This window comes from Toxotes jaculatrix, chromosome 13 (genome assembly GCF_017976425.1).
Source record: "Toxotes jaculatrix isolate fToxJac2 chromosome 13, fToxJac2.pri, whole genome shotgun sequence".
Classification (NCBI taxonomy): domain Eukaryota; kingdom Metazoa; phylum Chordata; class Actinopteri; family Toxotidae; genus Toxotes; species Toxotes jaculatrix.
This window is the reverse complement of record NC_054406.1, coordinates 19,187,247-19,209,601: the sequence shown is the minus strand read 5'-3', so window position 1 is coordinate 19,209,601 and position 22,355 is coordinate 19,187,247.

Below are 22,355 nucleotides of genomic sequence, written 5' to 3'. Positions count from 1 at the left end.
TCCACTCGATGACCGCCATTTCCCACGGGGGTGCTACACTATTTAATGCATATTTAATGCATTTTTATGTTCAAACCAATATGACCATTATATGACGCAGACAGAGTGCGCTGCTAGGTCAGGCCATAAACAATATTATATAACTTGGCTGTATATCACACTTACATGGGGCCTAACCTATGAGAGGGATATTTACAGATTTAAAAATGACTTCACTTCCTCCACAGTGATCCCATTCAGACTCTTATTACAGTGCAGATGATGGCATGTTGCATGCAAGGAAGGAAGTCCTGTGTTACGGTGATCTGCCCTTGTGTGTGCTGAAAACTAAAGCTGAACTAAAATCAGAATTCAGTTCAAATCAGCAAATATCCTTGATGCTTCTTTTGACTTGTGCATTCAAAATCTTAATCACCTAAAAGCAAAGATTTAAGTAATTTTTCTGTGGTGATCACACCCCGACTGACAATGCTGATGTTATTCATTGATTGATCACATATCTGTGCTGGTAACTTTTAGCAATTTAGATTTTTTTTGCACAATTCATCTTTACACAGTATAACAAAGAGCCTCATGCTATAATATACACAGTACTGTAACAATGTGCAACGTGTTTGACTGAAGTCCAATAGCTGCTAAAAGTGAATATCAGCTAGCACTCTCATGTGTAGCTGTGAGAGTGGTATTGATCATATTCTCTCTGTAAGAAAACAAACGAGTGTATTTCCCAAAGTCAAACTAATCCTTTACTATTTGAAGTCTCACCTCATTTAACCTGTTACAGATATCATGGTCACAGGCTTGGTGGATGTTTTTCTCTTAAGCAACATGTTCTTGTTGTTGCTGCACAGATCAATGTATGTAAACTTACAGCATCAGCGCTTCAATCAACGTATTGCTTTGGTCGGTTTCTCAGTTTGATAACTGGTAACTGCTCCTAGCTGCCACCCCTGCAGCTGTCATATTAAATCAAAGCTGACCTTAGCAGGATAGAAGCTTCGGACTTCTGAGACTCCAGGTTTTAACTTCTCATAATGCCAACAGTGAATCCCCCGACACACATTTTATAAACTTTATTTTACAGTCATGACAGAGAGAAGTGAAAAAAAAAAAAACCTAATTTCACAACACAGTGGCAGTGGAGTGGAACAAGCTGCTTACTGAGATGAAAACTCCTCAGAATGCAGCAGGTATTCAGACAGCAGCTGGAGCCTGAGGAGCTGTGTTGAAAATGTCTCCTGAGCAAAATGCAGTTTAAACCTGGAGGTGGCTGTGCAAGATGGTCTTTTTATGGACTGTCTCACTGTCCCATTTGTGTATGTGCACTGTTATTTTTGTGCCTGGTATTAAAGCTGTTTGTCTCCATCTTTAGAGACAAAATTTGTTTGCTGGTTTACATATTTTTGCGCTGTGATCTGTGAGTAATTCTAAAATGCTTTGCATTGACTGTGCCTGTTGCATATATGGAGCTATGGCAGCCGTTGTGGCAGCCACAAACACATTTGTTTTTGACTGTAAAGCCTCTTATCAAGAGGAAAAGGCTTCTGTATGTGTTCTCCTTTGGAGCCAACACACCAAGCTGTTCTGTGTTTTTTTTTTTTTTTTTTTTTTTTTAAAACCAAAGCTCATCGTAACTGCCTGTCAACAGATATCCCAATCCTCAGAAACCACCAGTTAGACAAAGGTTAGTCAAGGTTTTCTGACATTGGTGGGTGTCATCTGTTATTTAAGCTGCAACACTTTGACCTTTTGGGACACGTCTGCCCTTTTTCTAGATGGATGGCAACAGTCTTGACATTTTAGCATTTTTTATGGTGAAGTTAGAGAACTCCGAGATTCTTGATAGTGTGGTATATCAGCTTTTTTTCTTTTTCTTTTTTTTAATCAGAGAGTTCTTTGAGAGCACAATAAGTTAAACGTGCTGCACCGATCAGCGCTTTAATATGAACAATGGGTCAAATGACTGTGAGTAAAGTGAAATGTTTTGTTGTTTTTTTTTTGTTTTTTTTTTTGGTTTTCAGGAGTCAGCTTTTACTTTTTTGGCTCAATGTTGACACTGTCATCGCCATCATTTCCAGCAGCAGACCCACTGTACACAACCTGCAAGCACTAAACAACAAACAAAGACAAGGGTAGAACATAGTAGAAACTGAAGAACCAGATGTTTTATGGAGAAGGTGGTAAAGACAAAAACTGACTAGACCCTAATATGTCAGATGTGAGTGATTTTTTAGCTTGGTGTGGTGCTCTGCTGTATAATAGCTAAACAACAACAAGTAAAGATCCATGCAGCTTCAATTACCATGCGTGTTTTGACAGTGAATTCCATATGTATTCATGATAGAAAGAAAAATTCAAATATATCCCAAAACCCTCAGAGGAAATGTCTTTTTCTGCTTCCTGTCAATTTCCGACAGTCATTAAACATTCCTACAATTCCCAGTAGTCACTGCAAACCCTGGCTCAACCCTGGGGCAATTCAGGAAGTTGCTGCCTTTCGTTCTGCATATTCACAACAGGAACTCAAACGTTCGGTCGACCTGATGAAACACTTTATACATTTTCACTGTTGATTTTCTTGCCCCTCATTCTTATGTTGTTTTCATGTACAAAGTTTTGGCTGTCTACCTCCTGACATGGACAACTACATCAGGAGGATATACAGTCTCAATCAAACTTTTACACATGCACCAGGAGTCCCTATTTAACCTGCAGGCTACAACAAATCAATCAAGTCTCATTTGCTTTTGAATCATCCCAGTAACAGACAGATGTTGATTGGAGGAGCATGAAAATCACACTGCAGCTTCTTTATTTTAGCAAAAAAAGTGATTGCATGACACTGCTGCTGTTTTCTGAGCCAACAAAGACAGCAGCAAATTTTCATTTGCAATCAGTTATAATCTTTTATTCACCCACAGAAGATGAGCCCTGTTTTCATCAGGCGTTAACCGTTGTAGACAAAAATGTCTGGTCTGTGTTAGTTTAGGTGCCGGAGGAAGAAAATGTGTGTGTGATAAGTCTGACCTGTTACATGCCTCATTATTTTACCTTCAACAAAGTATGAATTTTCAACTCCAAATATTTCTCAGGCTTTTATTACCTTATCTCTACTTTGGTGGCTGGACAGCAAGAGCAGTTAGAGTCAGTTACAGATAGTCTTTTGTCCCATTGCTTTGTCCCAAAAATTTGGATTAGTCCATTTTTAAGAGTTCCTGCAGCTGTTTATCATCCCTCCGGTGCTCTGAAAGACACCAGGGCTGCAGCAGGTGATAGAAGTCACTCATACCAGTGAGATCAATGCTGATTTACAGCCTTCCTGCACTGCAGCGTGTTGTGGGAGTTGGACGAACTATTTAAGTCAATTATGCGACAGTTTGGTGTAATGAGAAAAGAGCTTTGAGTTTCTATGCTCGTAAACATTACCGCCTTCATTTAGACATTAATCATGCAAAGGAAGTGTAAGTGAAAATGGAATAATTAAAAACAAATGTAAGAACATTCTGACTGCTGAAAGTTAACTGATACTGTTTGTTTTTTTTTGCACTGTATTCTGGTAAATCTCTTTTTTTGAAATTAACTTCACGCATCACCAAGTATGTGCTATTTACATTTAAATCATACCAACTATAGTTGCTGTTTGTTTGTTAATGTGCCTCTATAATTGCTTTGTTGCTGCTTTTTCCTGAAGGTGGAAAAGGAACCGTGGGTTATAAAAGAGAGCACACACTTTATCTTAGGTCCAAGGCTTGAGTGGTGTTCCTATTGGCTGCCTTGACTAATGAAATGAGCACAGACCTTTAGCAGCCATTCAATACGTATGTCTTCCTGTTTCCATTAAAGACTGGAACTACTAAGCCACGGTGTCTCTTTAACACTGCTGTGGAACTTATCTAACTGTGGACTTTTATTTTGGTAGTTTTGGTTCTTATTCCTATCAGGATGAATAAGGTTGTACTGGATTGTTGGTTGTACTGACGATCGGTCTTTAAACAGGTCAGATGAATTTAACTGGAGGGGAAAACAACAGCTACTACATACAAACTGTAAGGAGACTAGTATGTTGTGTGTTACACTGGAAAGCAGCAACACACATCAAAGAAAGGCTGAGACAGAAAGGGACATGTTCCATTCATCCCGCTTCTTCTTTTTCTTCTCTCTACTGACAGACCTTTGTTGTTTTGATATCATGCCAACCAGTCTGTGACACTGCCAATTGGCTGAAACGCCACAGTGTGCTGCAGAGTGGCTAACTTGCTTAGCAGCTCAGGAGATAAGCTCCAACTTTCTCTCTACGTTGCAGTTGCTGGTGAGTTTGTTGTTTTTGCCTAATTGCCAGTTGTCACTAAATGTCCCCTTGTCGTATTGCCTGAATTGTTTCTGTCATTCTAATAACATTTGTGTGATACAATACCATAAATAGCATCAAGATGTAATTTGCAAACACACTTTTCACTCTTTGTGAAGTTCAGCATGCACACATTAAAACGTTGTCATTTTCTGTTATGACAGAGTAGTTATGTATGTTCTTGTCTTTGCATATCAAATCTAAAAAACACAGTATACATACTGCTGCTCACCGGAGGTTTTTTGTTTTTGGCTGCATTCTGAGTTAAACTATGGAGACTGCTGTGGGTGGGTTCAGAAACACTCAGACCAACGTCTGGCTCTAACAATCAGGCCACAGTCAAAGTCAATGAGATCAGATTTTTTTCCTCCGTTCTGATGTGAACATGAACTGACCACACGTTTGGCTGATTTCTGTGACTGCATGAATGAGCAGGTGAGTGAGCAGTGTTAGGAGAGTATATTTAAACCTATACTAACACTAAGCTGTTCATTGTTGACTGTTTTTATGCCACAGTGCCCCTGAAGGTCTGGCATTGGTTATAGATTAATCTTGCACAACCTCAGAGAAATGACTGTGGGTTAGTGGAACCTAACCACTGTATTCCCTGCAACAATCAGTCAATCAATCAATCAAGTTTTTGATGATTAACAGCCCATGTTGTCCCTGTTAAGTGTCTGCAGTGTTTTGTCCAGCCTGTGTTTAAAAACTATGACATAACCAGATTTGTCTGGTTCTTCAAAGTGGGTGGGAGTTGTCTCTTTTTTTTTCCCTATCTTCTGGCCTGTCACCCTGCATGTGTAATCTGTCTGGCATTGTGTTTAGCTCGGGGCTCACACTGCATTGGAGGTAACATATGTAGGATGTGATATATTTGGTGTAAACAGGGTTTTCTATCCTTTGGACCTTGAAAACTCCTGTTATCAGACATAGCCTTTGATTTCTGCTCTGCTTTCTGATGCATTGTTCTTCTGATGCAGATTTTACACAGCTCTACATTGTGGCAGAATTCAAACACAGTCATAATAATGTAGTTCCTGCAAACAGTGTTTTAGTGAAAGACCACAACACAAACATTCATATATATATATTATGTGTTCATGGTTTTCATAAGTGATTTTTAGTGATTTTTATTTCTCTGCTCCACCTTTCACAATGAAATGCAGATTTATCATATAATGTGAAAAAACTTTTCCAACTTTAAAGAATGAAAAATCTTCATTCTGGCGTAATTGCCTTTGGACACACTCATTTCCTAGTCATGCTTTACTGTCAACTTTTTAATCTGCCAGAGAGCATCGGACCAATTTCCACACACAGACAGAGAGATGCAAAACACACAGGCCCTGAGTTTTCATGTGCATCTTTAATTATTCGTGCTCTCTCAGCTATACAGCCACCCTCCAAACCATACAGGGTCTCATTATCACATTACACTAGGTTGACTGCCCAGTAGAGTGTAATTTGGTTGCTAATGTGAGTCAACATGAAAGAAGAAATCCACAAATCCATATGAGATCAAAGGGTAAATCTGCAGTGAAACGCTTAGGGCCGTAAACTTCAGCAATGCTGCTCTTTATTTAAACTTTCAGACGTGTTGAACTTCTGGAACTAGTTGCACCAGCTATCAGACCCGACCTAGTTAGACTGTGAAAATCACTACATTAAAATGGACTGCAGCCCACATCACACTTGAACCAAATGCTAATGTATGACAAGCTTAAAGTTTTCTACAGGCTGCACTCTCAAGCAGTCCTCAAACAGTTTTTGCCCGTTGGTAATATAATAGTATTGATACAGCAACACCATCACAGATTTTAATTAGATATGCCAAGGAAAAAAACAAAAAAAATCTTATACTCTTGATCTATCATTAAATGACATTTCACAAAATACCACAATATACCTTAGATTACAAAAACATTATGCAAATAGATCAAAGAACCGAAGGAGGATGGTTGTATAATCATATATTAGATAAATTACTGAGGCTTTTTAAAGCATCAAAACAATTTATGTGTCCAAACAGTTAGACATATGCTGTCCATTTGCTGGTGCTCCACTATTTTCTTTTTTAAGCTGTGTATGTATGTGTACGTGTAGTGTATCATAGACAAATACAAAACATAATCCAACAGTAAATATATAGATTAATCCATGTTCACATGGATATTACCATACAGACCTTGTGGTCTGTTGTTGTGCAGTCCATCATCAGATTTATACAGTCACTGCCATGTCTGCTGCTTTGTTAGGCTTGTACTGTCCACGCATTTCATTTCTGCTGTGGCTGATTAAAATAACGGAGCCCTAATGCTACCTATCCTTCATGCTCTGACAGCAAACCAATTTGCCGAACACGACACAGAACGCCTTCACTGACCGACACTGACAGAGACACACTGATTGACAGAGACATGTGACCCTCATTATAGCTCGTGACAGCTTTGAGATTCAAGTCAGGACAACCTGTAATATATCCTTTTTACCAGAGTTTTTCCACACACTGAGCAGGGCAGCGTACAGTTCATAAACTGGTCATCAGATCGTTATTTTCACTCTGATCCAACACCAGAGTGACAAACCCAAGCTTTATATCGAGCTCTGATACCCGTGGTCAGGGCATGGGTCAGCCAGACACACATGTGGTTTCCCTCTAGGATAAAATAGACCATGCTTTCCTCTGATTTGTTGCCAAAGCCAGCCCTCAGCAAAAGACCTCAATCATCACAAAGCAGGAAAGTAGAACATGGTCAGCTGCGATGGCCCAGGGACAGCCCAGACTCCAGTCCAGACATCCACGAAAGACATCTGCCATGTTCAAGTTCTCTCTGTTGAGAGCTGATATGCTGTGGCTGCCTTCAAATTTGGCATATTGCAAAAAGAAAAAAAAAAAAGCCCTCAGCTTCTTCTAATTTTTGCTGCTTTTGTTGTTGTATTTCACAAAATAGTCTGCAGAAGATAGTTTTAGAAGCAGGCATGGCCGACGTTACATTATTCAAAGCTCAGCATACCATTTTTCTTATTTCTGATGGACTTCCTGAGTATGTTGCCCAAACGTATGTCAGAAAGGACTCCACATTTTCGCAAACTGTAATCCTCAAAAATCCTCCAGTACAAATGTTGATTGTGGTCATACAAAGAAAATAAAATTGCAGGCTTTCAAAATGATTTTCCTTACTGCAACAGCATTTCCCCTTTTCTAGTCTACAGTCCCTGTACACTCCCTGACTTTGATGTGACTGACCCACAGTATGTACTCGTGGGTCAAAAGCTTGGTAATTGCTTGGTGTTGCTTGCTTGAGGTATCACTTGACTGACACATATGGCTCTTACAAAGTTCTTCAAACCCAAGAGACCATCACATATGACCATTACAAGACCCACTCCATGTGACTGTGACAGGTGACATTCCATGTTATGTTACATATGACGATACCTGTGACAGTCACAAGTTACAGTTGCATGTAACTGTTACATTACAGACATGATCCATGTGATATAAAATACAGGAATAAACCAAAATCAAGACAAAAAAGACAAGCTGTACCAGCTCATGTCTCACTTGCACGATCAGAAACGTCTTTTTTAAGCAACCAAATTGCAAGTGTCCACCACTAGAGGTCCTCGTTGCAAAAACACAAGCACTAGCTTCTGTCTTTACAGGCCATTGCCAATGGTAAATGCTAACTGACACTAAGGTATGAATTATTTGGCAGTGATGAACTATGTTTACTTCTACAATAAAGTATAGATTCACAATAAATATAATCACTGGAATACTGAAATGATTTTCTGGAGCAATATGTGTGTTCCAACTCAACATAAGCTGTATCCTTTTAAAGCAAACATCAAGTGACGTTGGTAGTGTTATATTGACTTATATCAGAAGTATAGGGAGCACGTTTTATGGCTTTAACAGCAGGGTAATTATATATAATTATGTAATTACTGTTCTATCTTTACCTCACTGCTACAGCATATTCCCATGCACTGCAGGTCAGACAATGAAATCTCAACAGCCAACAAGCTGCCAACTACTATCGATGCAACTGCTATGTCGGCAATTTGCTCAGTGACATCTCCAGGGCAGAGAGAAACAAGACACAGAATTACTTATGCCATTACTTATTCCAGATACTTATGCCACAGAGGGCTCTTTGGAGGTGAAGGACGTTTCCCCTCCAGAATCCCCTGAGGAAGACATTAGTGCAGTGGAGGACCACGTTGGTCCCGAGCCACATCGGTTCACACCACTGCAGCCCCAGTGATGCCCAAAGCCAGAGCTCTTGGAGCCGAGGGATTCCAAGTGTAAGTGTGTGTGGGAGGAGGCTCTGAGTGGTAACATAACATTAATTAGAAGACTAATGAAAGTGAACGTCCGAATAAGTTGTAAAGCTATGTATGGATGGATGAGGTGGGCCTTCCACCTCTGAGTAGAAGGCGGAATGAAATGCAGTTTTTATTAATCTGGTAAGAAATGTCAGTATTAACTCCACTGACCAACTTTAAAAGACACTAAATAGACTTGAAAATACTCACTGGCCTTGCAACATTAAGGTTATAAATACCCCATAATGCAACACTCTGTCGGAAAAAACTTTTTTATTCAGTTTCATATTTTTTGAACGCTGTCTCAGCAGTGCAATGACACATTTTCTCCATTCTCACAGTTTATATACACTAAAGGAAAAAAGACTGAATTGGGGAAAAAAGATCCGTAAGGTATGTTTGATAAGTAATCGATTAATCTATTACTCATATTCATCCCTAGTTTAAAGATACATTCTTTTGACTACAAGCCACGTGTATCACAAATAATGTAAAACAAAGCCAAACCCATTTTATGTGCCTATTTTAAAAAGCTTATCATCTGTGACTCAAAGGCACATCAGAAATCGGGGTAGCTCCCTCATTCTTATTTCAGTTTCAGTTTCAGATCAGAGCTGTTTGGACTCTGTATTGCTCCTGTCAGCTAGCAGCAGATTGCTTGATAACAGGGCAGCCTTCTTCACATTTATTCAGCGCAGGCCAACAGGGCGTGAGGACAATCTCCCATTTCTACCTGCCTGAGCGTCTTGTTTCTTTCTGAGATGAAGTGACCACAAAGAACAACACTTGAATATAAAGTTTGTTTGTTGCTTGTAAAGGGAAGTAACCACCCACCGGTGAAACGAATGAAATGGTTGAGCGCTGGAGGATGAAAACAGTAGTTGGGGGGATAATATGAAGGATGACGACTGAAGAAAACGAAGGTAGAATGGCTGCTTATAATAACAATAAAAAACAAAGTCAAAGAAGAAGAGGTGTGTAAAAAGCTTAAAGCCGAAAGGGAAAAATTGCCAGAGGAGATAAATGTGAACCAAGGATGAATATAGAGTTGGCTGAGTGAGCAGACAGATGGTAAAGTGTGGCCTGACACTCTGTCCAAAGGTGTTAAGTGCAAGAAAGTGATTTAAAGACAGAAAAAAGAATGAGAGCTGCGGTGGCAGGTACAGTGAAGGCAACGGTCCGTCTGTTCTCAGTTCAATAAATCAGTCCCGTGGAAAAACGTGGGAGGGAGACACAGCGTGACAGCTCATTTACACCACTGTCCTCCCTGCATATTGTCTGGTTGCAGTGCTTTCTTATCATCCTTTAAAGGAGCAGCTATTACATGATCAAGACCATTTCACATGCAGAGGACAGTAGTTAAAAAGTGTGTTTTTGTATCAGTGTACACTTCAGACAGACCTCAGATTCTTCTCTTTCAGCCATGGCTCCGTGAGTGGTACTGTTGGTCCAGGCTGAAATATCTGAGTAATTATTGGATGGATTGCAGTGAAATTTTGTTCAGACGTTTGTGGTCATCCGTGGATGAATCCTGCTGACTCCGGTGATTCTCTGACTTTTACTGTAGGGTCACCACGAGGTTGATATTTTTGGTTTTAAGTGAAATATCCTGACAACTATCAACTACATTGCAGTGAAGTTTTCTTTAGATATTGAGCATTCTCAGAGGATAAACCTTTATATCTTTGGTAATTCCCCTGATTTTTCATCCGAGACCATCAGGTCGAAGTTTAAGCATTAAATGTCTGCAAAACTCATGACATTCCCATCAGCCTCAGCTGTGCTTCGTGTTTGTATTCACTAGCATTATTATTAGCATGATAACACTCTTACACAGAAGCATTTCAGCCACGGCTCAGGTGCATGCCTGTATTTTAATCAATCCAGCTGTCTACAGGTCTCATAATGGATCACGTTTCACTTGCACTAAGTGCAACCCGACCATTATTTAGCACAAACTGACTGTGCTGCTCTTTGAGCACTGCCAAAATGTGGATGACTGACACTCAACACTGTGTTTGAACACAACCTGTGCAAACACAGACGTAGGATTGAGATTGAAGCTGCTGCTCATACCCTACACCTCCTCTGTCAATGTGCTGCTAGTCTTGTTTTTCTTCTTTTTAGACTAAATAAACAGGACAGGTAAACATTAAACAAACACCAGAATGTACAAATATGGTTGTGGCACATTGTGTTATACAAGGGTTTAAAGTTTGGGGTATATTATGGGATGTGGCAGGTAAAGAGAGAGGATCTCTGATCTCACCATATGTATACATGAAGTTTATCTTCCCTAGTAGTTGTTAGTAATTTAAAAGTGGTTTGGTTGGTTGATTAATCACTTTAATCCGGATTGAAATATCTCAACAACTATTGGATGGATTGCCAGGATAAATCCAACTGACTTTGACGATCCCCTGACTCTTGAGGTACTGTGAGGTTCACATTTTATGATTATTAGTGAAGTGTAATAGATGGATTGCCCTGAAATTCAGTGCAGATATGTGTGGGGCTCAGAGAACGTTTCCTAATGACACATTAGCTTTAACTGTGTTTTTAGTGTGCAGTAACAATTTCCCTCTAACACTAGAGCACACAGAGCCTGTGAGTATTTTTCTGTTCCACCTCCACGCTCCAGGTCCAGCTTGTTGCTGTGAACTAAATCATCACCCTCCTTCTGACGATCTCTTCTGTTGATGATTTTTTTGCTCGACCACTCCGAGCACTGTTTTCTTGCGAGTGGTCAGACCTGCAGCCTCTGCTGGAGGGTTTTCAATCGATTCCTCCAGACCCACCCACCCCACACACACACACACACACACACAGCCCTCCACACCACATTTCACCCACATCATCACTATTACACTGAAGATGCGCTCTCAGCACCTGACTCTGGGACTTTTAACTCCACCAAGCCTCCTGTTTTATGTGCTAAAACACTCACAAACCCTGATTTATTGATGTATCTGAAACCACAAGCTCCACAACTCAATGTTTCAGTAAGAGGGAGCTGTTGATCACTTTTATGCATACTCTTTTTCTATGCACACCTGCTGCTACATGTGAAGAAAAATAGGTCATAACTGAACTCACACTGTCACTACATACTGTTAGATTGGTGAATTTACAAACGAAAGTTTTGAGAGATTTGTCTTAAGGTCAACTTCACTGTTAGTTGGTGAAATTCTTTACAGTTTGTTAACTGAGCCTGGCCTTTAAAAAGAGCAGGTTTTTCACCATGTTACTGTCGTTATACCTGTTCAGCTTTCAGTTCTTCCACAGCACATATGGTCGATAAAATTTCTGTATTTTTACATGTAATGCTGCCATACTGTTCTGTAATGCCACTGACAAGAAAGGAAATAAGCATATGTCCCAAAATGTGGAAAGATTCCTTTAACTACCATTTGATGAATAATCGAATAGTAAATCTAAATCTTTTTTTTCTTTTGTTAAACCAGGCCAGGACTCATAAGTCACATTGGACTCATGAGCTTAAAATCATTTGATGTCAGTAAAATGTCCTCAGTAGGATACAGTCATCCTTAATTAAAAGAGTTGTCACCTTTAACACTATGACCTGGTTTGGCAGAAGACAAACCCGAGCCCTCAGAGCGGTTGGTTAAGACGGTAACTTGATAAACAGTACGACTGTGTACCTTCATTACTTCAGGGTGATGGAGAGAGCGAGAGAAAAAAAACTGAAAATGAGGCTTAGGAGTTACTTGTCTGTCTTTATATTAGTTATCCTTCATTAGCAGTTCATGCTATGTTGCACATTATGTTGCCAGCCTGAACAGTAGTGGAGTGGTGAGCCAAGTGCGAGTAAGTTCAAGATGAATTTCCACCTATCTTGCAAATATACTAATTTGAAGCCATAATGTTAATTATAAGCGCAGCCCACAGAACACAGTAAAGCATTTTGTGGACATGCTGATGAGGAGGAAACAGCATCTGGGATTCAGTGAGGTGCACACTGCACTGTCAGCAAGTGGACATGTCAAAGTAGAGAAGTGTGAATGTTAAATTAGGTGGAACAATCAGAGCGACTCAGTATTTGATTATGTTGATTACAAGAGCATAAGAACTCTGTCACTTCAAAAATATAAAAAACAATCTTAACTCAGTGTCCACCTATTAGCTGTTTCTGAAGCTTTCAGTCACATCTCAAGGTCTTCATCTTTCTGTAAAACTGGTATTCTCACAATCACGAATGAACTATAGTGTTAGACTGAGGTTATGAGGTATAAAAGCCATAAGAGAGAATAAGGTCAGGGGCATGGCCTTTGGACTGGTTAGGATATCTTTTTTAGATTAAATTTAATAACAACATGGAAATTCAACACCAGGATAATAGGCCTTAAAATTATAGAATGAGAAAAGTTTTAAGTTAAATTAATTAAAATTGGTCCTTGAAAATTACAGACAGAATTAAATGATTTCAATGGTGAAAACTAACTAAGTGAGAACAGGGAGCAGATGTCTCTGTAAACAACAGGATCACATAAACAGCAGCAGCTGACATTTATAGCCAAGCCGTGAGAAAGCTTCACTGGATCCTGATACTTCCACATCTTTGTGATCCAAATGCAACTTTACAGCCGCCATGTCTTCTTCCTTCATCGACAGCATCTGCTGGAGATGCACTTAGTTTATGGGCACAGATGATGGCAGCAATGATTATGTGTATTTTAGCAATCCATAGCAATTCTGGGATGTGAACAGCTATTCAGCATGTGTGTGCCAACAGATAAGAACCCGGTCATGATCACTTCATTACATTTATCTGGCAATTTTAGTTAATAGTTACTTTGCAGATTCAATTTATTAATACAAAATAAAATTCAGAAATAAAGAATGATACATTATTATACATTAAGCTACCAGCAGTATTTAATAAAGTTAAAAATAGCCCCTCTTTCACCAGCTGCAACATGAAAGTGATGCTTACACATTAAAACATCATTCATTCTAAAACAGAAAAATGATATATTATTCTGAAATGGATAATTCTGTATTATGAATACATTTTGATGTTAAATAAAAACTTAAAATACTTTAACTGCTGATTTTAACTGAGCATTTCTACACTCAAATCAAGCCAATTTTATGTATTTATATGGCACCAAATCATAACAGCACTTCTCACGTAGAGGAGTTATAGACCACACCATTATTAGTTTCTTTTATTATATATTCCTTTAACTATCCAAAGAAAAGCTGAAGTTCGTAATGAGAAAAGAAGGGATGAGCAGTTGTACAGCCACTGATAAGCAGCCTTGTTATTCTGTTTAACAATTCATTAAAGCAGTTCTGACACATCCTTCATTAAAATTGCTTTTTTAAGAGCCTTAAAATGAGTGTAGCTCAGTAGACATTAAAGTCAAATAGTTTACTCTGTCTTGTTCCATTCTACAACAGCTGATCTTATGGTCCAACTTCTGAGAAGGGAGTGTTCCCCGGGGGTATTATTAATTTAATACTTCCTGAGCAATTTAACTTGAATTCTTATTTAAATTTTATCGACTTCATTGCTCTATATTACAAAGATATAGAATCTCATGTTAGCTAATCAATCCATTTATGTCACAATACCACTGCCACTCCAGCATCTGCCTCAGAGGACTCCCCTGGTTGTTTTCTGTGCTGCCTCTTCTGTTGTGTGCTTTGTCAAGCCTGTGGCACGTTGGGTGACAGCACCAACACTCAATCCTGCCAAATAAATCTTGGAAACCTGCAATAAAACCCCTCATTAAGCCTACTCATTCAACCTCGGTTTGGTGGTGATGTTCCATCGTTTGCACACAGTATTTCCAGAATATTTCCATCTGTCTGCACAGACCCTGCTGGGTATGGTTCTGTTTCGAACAGGATAGATGAGTCATGGATGTTGCCATAATTTTGGCGTGACGTACTGGTAGTCTGTGCGTGAGTGCACAGCGTCTGAACAGACAAACAGCTTCAGTCTGCATTCTCCTGTTTGCATAGGCGTGATGTTACTGTCTGCGATCAGCAAATGGATTGTGACCAGTTGAAAACATTTCGAAAACATTTTGTATAAATGTGGAAAACGCATCAGTTTGTTGGCAGCAGTTTACAATGTTCACTCCAGATTAATTCAGATTGCATTCAGTGCCAGGACTGCAGGGCCTCAATCCCTCAGTGCCACTGCGTGTTATCACTCAATACCCATGTTTTACAACAGACATGAATAATCTATCATGGCTTAGCTCATGAGTCACAACAAAAGACAGAGATACATGGGCTCAAAGTAGAACACTGTCTACTTGTATTAACAAAATGGATTGAAAAATTGAAAACAAGAGGAGTAGTGTGTGGGCGCTGTCTGGGGCGCATCTCACATGGCAGGAGGGTAATCAGATAACTTTGCTGCTAAAACCCAGAACAGCATGAAGTCTAACACACTCATCAAAACAAGACAAGAATGTACAGGCATGCAAACAGCTCTGCGAGGCTGTACGTAGGCACAGAGCAGAGCTTTTGAGTGAAATGTTAATTTAAATATGATAATATGCTCATTATGACAGTGCTAATTTACCTGTGTTCACCTGAGTTTAGCCTGTTACCGTGCTAATATGTACGCAGACTGCTGAGGTTGACGGGAATGTTCTCAGTTTTGAAGGTGTTTGATCATAAACCAAAGAATGAGCCAAATTAAAATTTTCATCTGATGATGACAATAAATAAAAAGACAAGGGATCAAATTTATAGTTAATAAATAAATAGCTACTGAGTTTTTTCAGTTTAAAAAAAAAAAAAAAAGAAGAAAGTAGTTGTTAAAATATTTCACAGAATAAGCAGAAACTTTGATCTGCTGGTGGCAGTAGAGGAAAAGTCATGGGATCATGAAAATAATTAGATTAATTATTTTGTTTGAAGTTTTAAACACAATTTGTATGAAGAGCATTTCAGAAATATACATCACTAGAAATAAAAATATATTTAAAGATGCACAAATGAATATTCTTATATCAACAATGGATCAAGTGACTGTGTTATATGAAAAGGTTTATTCACAGTGACAAACCTGTGGAGAATTTTCAATTATGCCAGTTCCCATCAGCTCCATGAAATAAAAACCCTGTAAGACAAAGCAATAAGCTGATACCACATGTACCTCATATCTTTGCAGCTGGTGGAGACCAAACCAGAGCTTGGCAGACAGTAAATATTTGATTTACAGTTATGCTTATTATGCTACATTTCCAACTAAAGGCTAATTGTTCTCTAAAACATCAGTCCCCTATTGTGCTGTGTGTTTTCACAGCTATCTCATTTTCTCACCTACTATGAAATTTCAATTGTTATTAAAACAGATTGATCAGGTTTGGTGGGGTTTCCATCTTACCACCTCTGTCCAGCTGCTCTGCCTGCTTATTTTCTCTGAAGCTTATGTGTAATAAAAACTGCCCTTAACAGTTTTAAATCAGTGATTTATGTCCTGTAATAAGTAATGCAATATTAACAAGCACTGAAAAGGGAACTCTTAGTGACTGCTGAAAATAAAATAAAGCAAAATTAGTGTTTCCAATGCATTAGCATGCTTACTCCAGTGAGGAGAAATATTCGTAAGTGGTCATTCATGTTATTGCTTAGCTAAATGTTATTACTGTCCAATTTAAAAACGGTGCTTTCCTTGCTGTGGAGTTTTGTTTTTGTTGTTGTTGTTTTATTTTTTACCAAAAGCATATGTCCCACATTTTGTGATCCAACACTCTTACGTAATACAAGTTCCTTTAAAAGCTGTTACATTATGTATGCCTTTTGTAGACGCTGGCAGGGACTCATATTTTCCAGCAGCCACTGACCTTTTCATCAAGAATGTGCAAGGAGGCTTCAGAGAGTGGGCCGCTCAAATTAGGCGGAACCAATCCTGTCTAACCAAATGCTAGCGTCTAGTGCCTTTGAACATGTTAATTATTTTGGCATTTACCAAACTTCTTCTTCTTCTCCTCCTTCATTTCTCATTCTCTTTGTGCTTTCCCACCTGGTAGAGAATAAACGTGTTTTGGAGTGTGGAAAATCACATCAGGATAGAAGTGTGGGTGAGCTGGGCCAAGCTGCTGCAGCTCACTGGTACTATCATTGTGCTTGTGTGGTAACTTCCCGGTCCTCTGTAAAGGAGAACAACATCAGCCCTTTATCTGTTTTGATGATGATGGCTGAGGTTATTTCCTGGTTGTGGTCCCCATTTCACCTGTTGTGGCTAACACGTTAGCAAACAGCTGCTCACTGACACCTTTCAAAGGCATGAAGCAACACTATCATCCATTTTAAGTTTAATCTTTAGTGACCCTTAACTCCAGCTTAAGTCTTTTGCTTGCTGGTTATTCAGGTATCTTCACCAGCTAGTTGCTAACTTTGTCTTCTGTTTGGTGCAGAGAAGGTTGTAAAGTGGGATTGACAGACTGCACTCACTGAAAGCAGCCGCCTGCTGCTGAAGCTGGGGTTGATGATAAGATAAAATGACTCACAATCTGTGTGAGCACCTGACTGCAAAGTCGTCAGATCCTCAGGAGTCAGCAGAATGCATGATGGTGTGAAGTATAAAATATTTCTTATTTATTTTATTTAATCCATTATTCAAACATGCAGTCTCAATGAGATTGCTGTCTCCCTTTCAAGACAGACCTGTGTCTGCTGTCATGGATACCCCCGACCACTGTGACCTTGCAGGATAAACAGGGATAAATAAGTGGATGAATGTTTTTCAATTTTTTAATCCCCTGGCATTTACAAGGAAAGCAATAAAAACGTTAATAAGATGTTCTGATGCAAATGATGACAGTGGAGTGGTGGTGTTCAAAATTAAAACATAACCTAGCTGTTACAGGTTTGGACCCAGGTTTTGAGGCAACAGAGCAGCAGCGCATGGAGCCTTTCCCCCAGTAACTTCTTTGAATTTTTCCTTTCCACCAAGTCCAGTTGGGAAATCTAACGTGAATCACTTCATCTTAACACTTAGGTCCTAGATGATTGCTGAGCTCCTCACCCCATCACATTTCCACTGTGCCCTGGAGACATTTACACCTGAGTGTAAAATTGTCAGACTGAAGATCAGCACTGATAGGTCTGAGGCCACATGGTTCGATGTTGTCAATAAGACCCAGCTGCCAACTTTAGGGCCGTCTCATGACTGATCACAAGCTGGCTACTTCTGGACACTTTCCCTTCCAAACTCTGTACTTAGCTGTCATCCCTAGAGAAAACTAGAGCTGCTGTCAGGTATTTTTCTAATCACTCCAAATGAACAGAGGTGCCTGTGATCATGGCGTGCACATGTGCACAGAAGAGTGTTTGCAGAGCTGTAAAAGTAAGATGAAATAATGCTGGCATGCGTGTAGTGACACGTTTATATCAAATCAGAGAGAGATAGAAATGCGGTACGTTAATTTTCTGACCTGTCTGACTGTCGTATAAAACAAGCAATTCTAGGTGTATTTCTGGCATCTTGTCTGATCCTGGTTAGTTAGTTTATTAGTGGGTATATTGCGTTATTTGAGTTTAAAACTGCATCAATTTGTTTTTTGGGCTGTGTGGGAGCAGCTAAACAAGCTCACACATCAAACACCGTCACCCTCCAAAAATGCTATGTTAGCTATTAACACAATCATCACAGATGCATTCTCTTTAGACATACAATGAAAACAAAGAGCTAATAGACACTATAAAACAATCTCTTGAGCTGGATCCCTGTGCAAAAAAAAAAAAACTGTGGAGCCTTTCACTGGTTACTTTTTACTTAGTGAGAACATTATATGTCTGTTTCTGAGAACAAAGGTGGCCCAAAGGGTCGAGCAGATGCCCCACTTGTAAGAGATCAGATTTCTGTTCTGTGATCTTGGACTCTCCGATTAACTCTGTTGGACCTGAGGACCAAACCACCACTGTTTAGTTCAGTCATTTAATAAGCAATTGAAAGCAATTTTGTGAGACGCAAATTGTGTATTGTTGTTGTTATTCAGGTATATTCTTGGGTTTTTGTTTTTTTTGGCCTGACAAATTTGTATGTAACATGGAGTGTTCACAGTTACACATGAAAAGATCAACATGATTACGCCCACCTGTGCCACTTTGTGCACAGTGGTGTTCATATGTGTAAAACGGGCAATTTCAGGGGATTATACACTCAAATCAAAGCACAGGAGCAATTCAGTTTTAGAGATGTAACATAACAGGCAAATAGGGAGCCCTCATGTATGTCCTGAAGGAATAAAGTAGCTGCTGATAGTCCATTTTTTACCAATTTATCCTCAGATAAAGGTACAGTTTTCTCTGTATGAAGGATGCTGGTAAAGGAAATAGTAATTATGAGCAATGACTATGCCTGTAATGATATAGTCATTAATTTTGTATCTGTGTTGTCACACAATATTATGTTAAGCGGGCCCCAGTGACTGCTGCAACATATTTTTGTAATCTGATGCAAGATGTTTTACAGGGTATATTAAGCTGATTGGGGAAACTTAATAAGCTTAATAATCAATAGTTAGTGAAAGTAGCAAAGTAATTAAGGCCCCTGAGTAGTGCTCTAGAAAAAAGTAGTCTACCACCATTACAGAGACGAGGGACCAAACAGGGTGAAGATGTTCAGAAATACCGTGTTCTGTGTTGACGTGTAGACCGAGGTTTTGGCTTGTGAAGTGAGAGTGTGGGCAGTTCTCCCCTTTGTTTACATGTGGAGATTTTTTTTTTGCAGTCGGATGTAGCCAAAGTAAAGCTGATCAGACCTCTAGTTTGTGCTGAAGAATGGCGAAAGAATTGTCATTTGTCAAGGACATCGCTGTCGCCCACACACTGAAGAGTAGGCAACTGTAATGGGATCGCCTGTCAGGGCTAAAACTTGCCTCCACACTCGACTGCTTAGCAGATGAGGGGAGATCATCGAGACAGTAAATGCCTTTGCATTGTCAAGATAGATAGTTTAGAAAATAGAAATGCAAGTGTGTGAAGCAGTTACAGTCCACTTGGGTCCTGTGTGCAGGGTTTCCCCGGGCACGTGACATCCTTCAGTGCCGTGGATGGGCCCCATGGGGAAATTCTGGAAGATGAGGAGGCCATTCAAGTTTTTCTCCTAGGGGCCCAGCAAACCCTTTGCTTCCCTACATAATGAATGAGTATTTAAATGGGGGAGGCACTGTTCAGGGACAGTATTTTGGACTGTCCTTGTGTTGAGCTAGAATGGTCAATGAATGTTGGCCGACTGAAAGCATGGTTTTGAGCCTTGAGAAGGGAGATGGACGTTAATCTAAACGACTTTTTCTTTGTTATCGACGGCTGTTTCATGCTTCATAACTACTGTGAGGGCACCAGGGAGACGATGGATGAGAGCGCAGCCATCGAAGCAATTCAGCATGACAAGGACAACCATCCAGCCACAGAGACTTATTTCAGAGCTCACTGCATCACTGCAGCAGGGAAAAGGGTCAGGAGAGTTACTGAATTTCTTGATTCATAAAAGGGACTGCAGTCCTTCTCTCAGTTGGCCACTGAGGCCACAGTCTGTGTCTGTGTGTGTGTGTGTGTGTGTGTGTGTGTGTGTGTGTGCTACACACTGGTCAAATCTGCTCACTCACATCTGTAGGGATTTGCAGTAACATAGCATAACCTGACTTCATAACCACAAACTAACCTATACCCAGTTAGTTTTTTTCATTTCTGCATTACAGCGATTATCTGCTATACATTTAAACTTACATTAGCTGTGCCCATGCACTCATAGCTCTCTCCTTTTTTTTTTTTTTTTTTTTTAGCTACTTTCCCTCTAATGCCACTGTTGTCTGCAGATTGTTTGAGACCTTCTAGTTTCTTACAACTTGCCTGAGAATCATCACTTTTTTTCTTCAGCATCACAGTAATTTAGTAATATATGCCTGCATATCCATAAAGGGATTGTAAACAGGGGCCTAACGGCATACTTCGCACAATTTGCAAAAATGAAAATAAATAAACCTGCACAAGTGCATCAGGTGGTGTCGAGAGTTTGGCTGAGGGTGTCCGGCTTCTCCACTGGTACTCTTTGTATTGGAAGAGTATATTTTGCCTACCTTGTTTCAAACTTTCTTGATCTGTAGTGTAGAACACCTAATGGCATCCTGTTATGGTTATTCACATGGATTTGTTTATTAGTAGCTCCTGTATCGTATCTCACACTGTGAAAAGTGAAGGGTTACTCTACCTGCCAGCAGCCTGAAAAAGTCTATAAAAGTTAACGTCTGATACTTAGCAGTATGAGACACGCTGAAACCCCATTAAAGTTTAACTTTACAATAGGTGGAGCCAACCTCCAGGCTTTTCTGCTTTCTATAAAGACACCTGACTGTGCTGAGGTGCGCTCTCTCCTCAAACACTGTTTTAAGGCCGAGACTTTCACAAAGAAATGGGAAATCTCATACATTAACAGGCTTTTAGTATTATCAAAGTACCTTTCACATACACTGGAAATAATGTCACGTGTGAAGTATTGTAGTAATTAGAAATAATACTGTCTGACCAAAGTACTGAGAAGGAACTCGGGTGTTAGTCATATACGTTCTTGTGCTTTGCGTCATCATCACATTTGATATGTTGGCTTCAGGGCTAATCATGCAGGGCACACCATGGTTCTCAGAGTATTAGCATTGTTTTCCTGCTGTTTGTGTCTCTTGAATCCAAAATTTTCATTTTGAAGTCACATCTTATGTAACCCTGCCACACGGTAATATAATCCCAAGAAAACTCCCAGTAAGTCATTTTTGTTTTGTTTTTTTTAGCGTATTTAGAATGATGCAAGGCTGGCTATTATGCTCTCTGACACCCAGCATTTTCTTTTCACTGCTAATTGAATTCTGGCAAGTGGATCAGAAATCATCTGCAGGCAGAGCAGCCGGAAGCCAGGCATCTTTTCTTCTGTCAAATATTCTTGTTAGTAATTCTGCATACATTTTCTCTGCTGGTGAAATGGAAACAGCCATAAATTTTCGGTGAATAGGTTTAATTTGCCCGCGCTTATTTAGCTGTGAGTTCAAATGTCGGTGTATGAGTCCAATCTAGGGTCTTACTGGTACGATCTCTCTCGCTACGTGGAAAATCCTGATGTCTTTAGTGCAGGCGAGAAGACCACAATGCAGCGTGCTCTCTCTCAGCCCAGCCTTATCAAGGGAATGTTCACACGCTGAAAACAAAACTTCAGAGGATCTGTCTGCATACGCACGTCTTTCATGATTCCAATTTTCAAAGCCAACTGAAATCTCTGTGGCTTTGTTGGAAGGTTGATTGATTCTGTAAATGAATATTTGAAATCTACTTGCTTTTCCATTCAGCTGAAACTTGTGGTATGTTGTATGTTGAAAACTGCTTTCTGATCTATGACATTAAGCATGTCAAGAACCATTATAGTGTAGCTCCTGTGCGAATACAACATCAGTCAGCACTGGGGATTTATCACAAGATAAATCTGTTTATATGGAGCAGCACTGGGATTGCTTAAAATGGAAATAAGGTTTGAAAAAGATTATGTTATTGTTGTAAGTTATCAATACATTTTAAATGTATTGTTAATATAATGTTTTAAAGGAAAACTGAAAGCTTGAAACTGCAGCAGTTCCTCTTGTTATTTTTGGAGCAGCTCTACTCTTATACAATATCCATGCACTTCATTAAGGTTTTAATG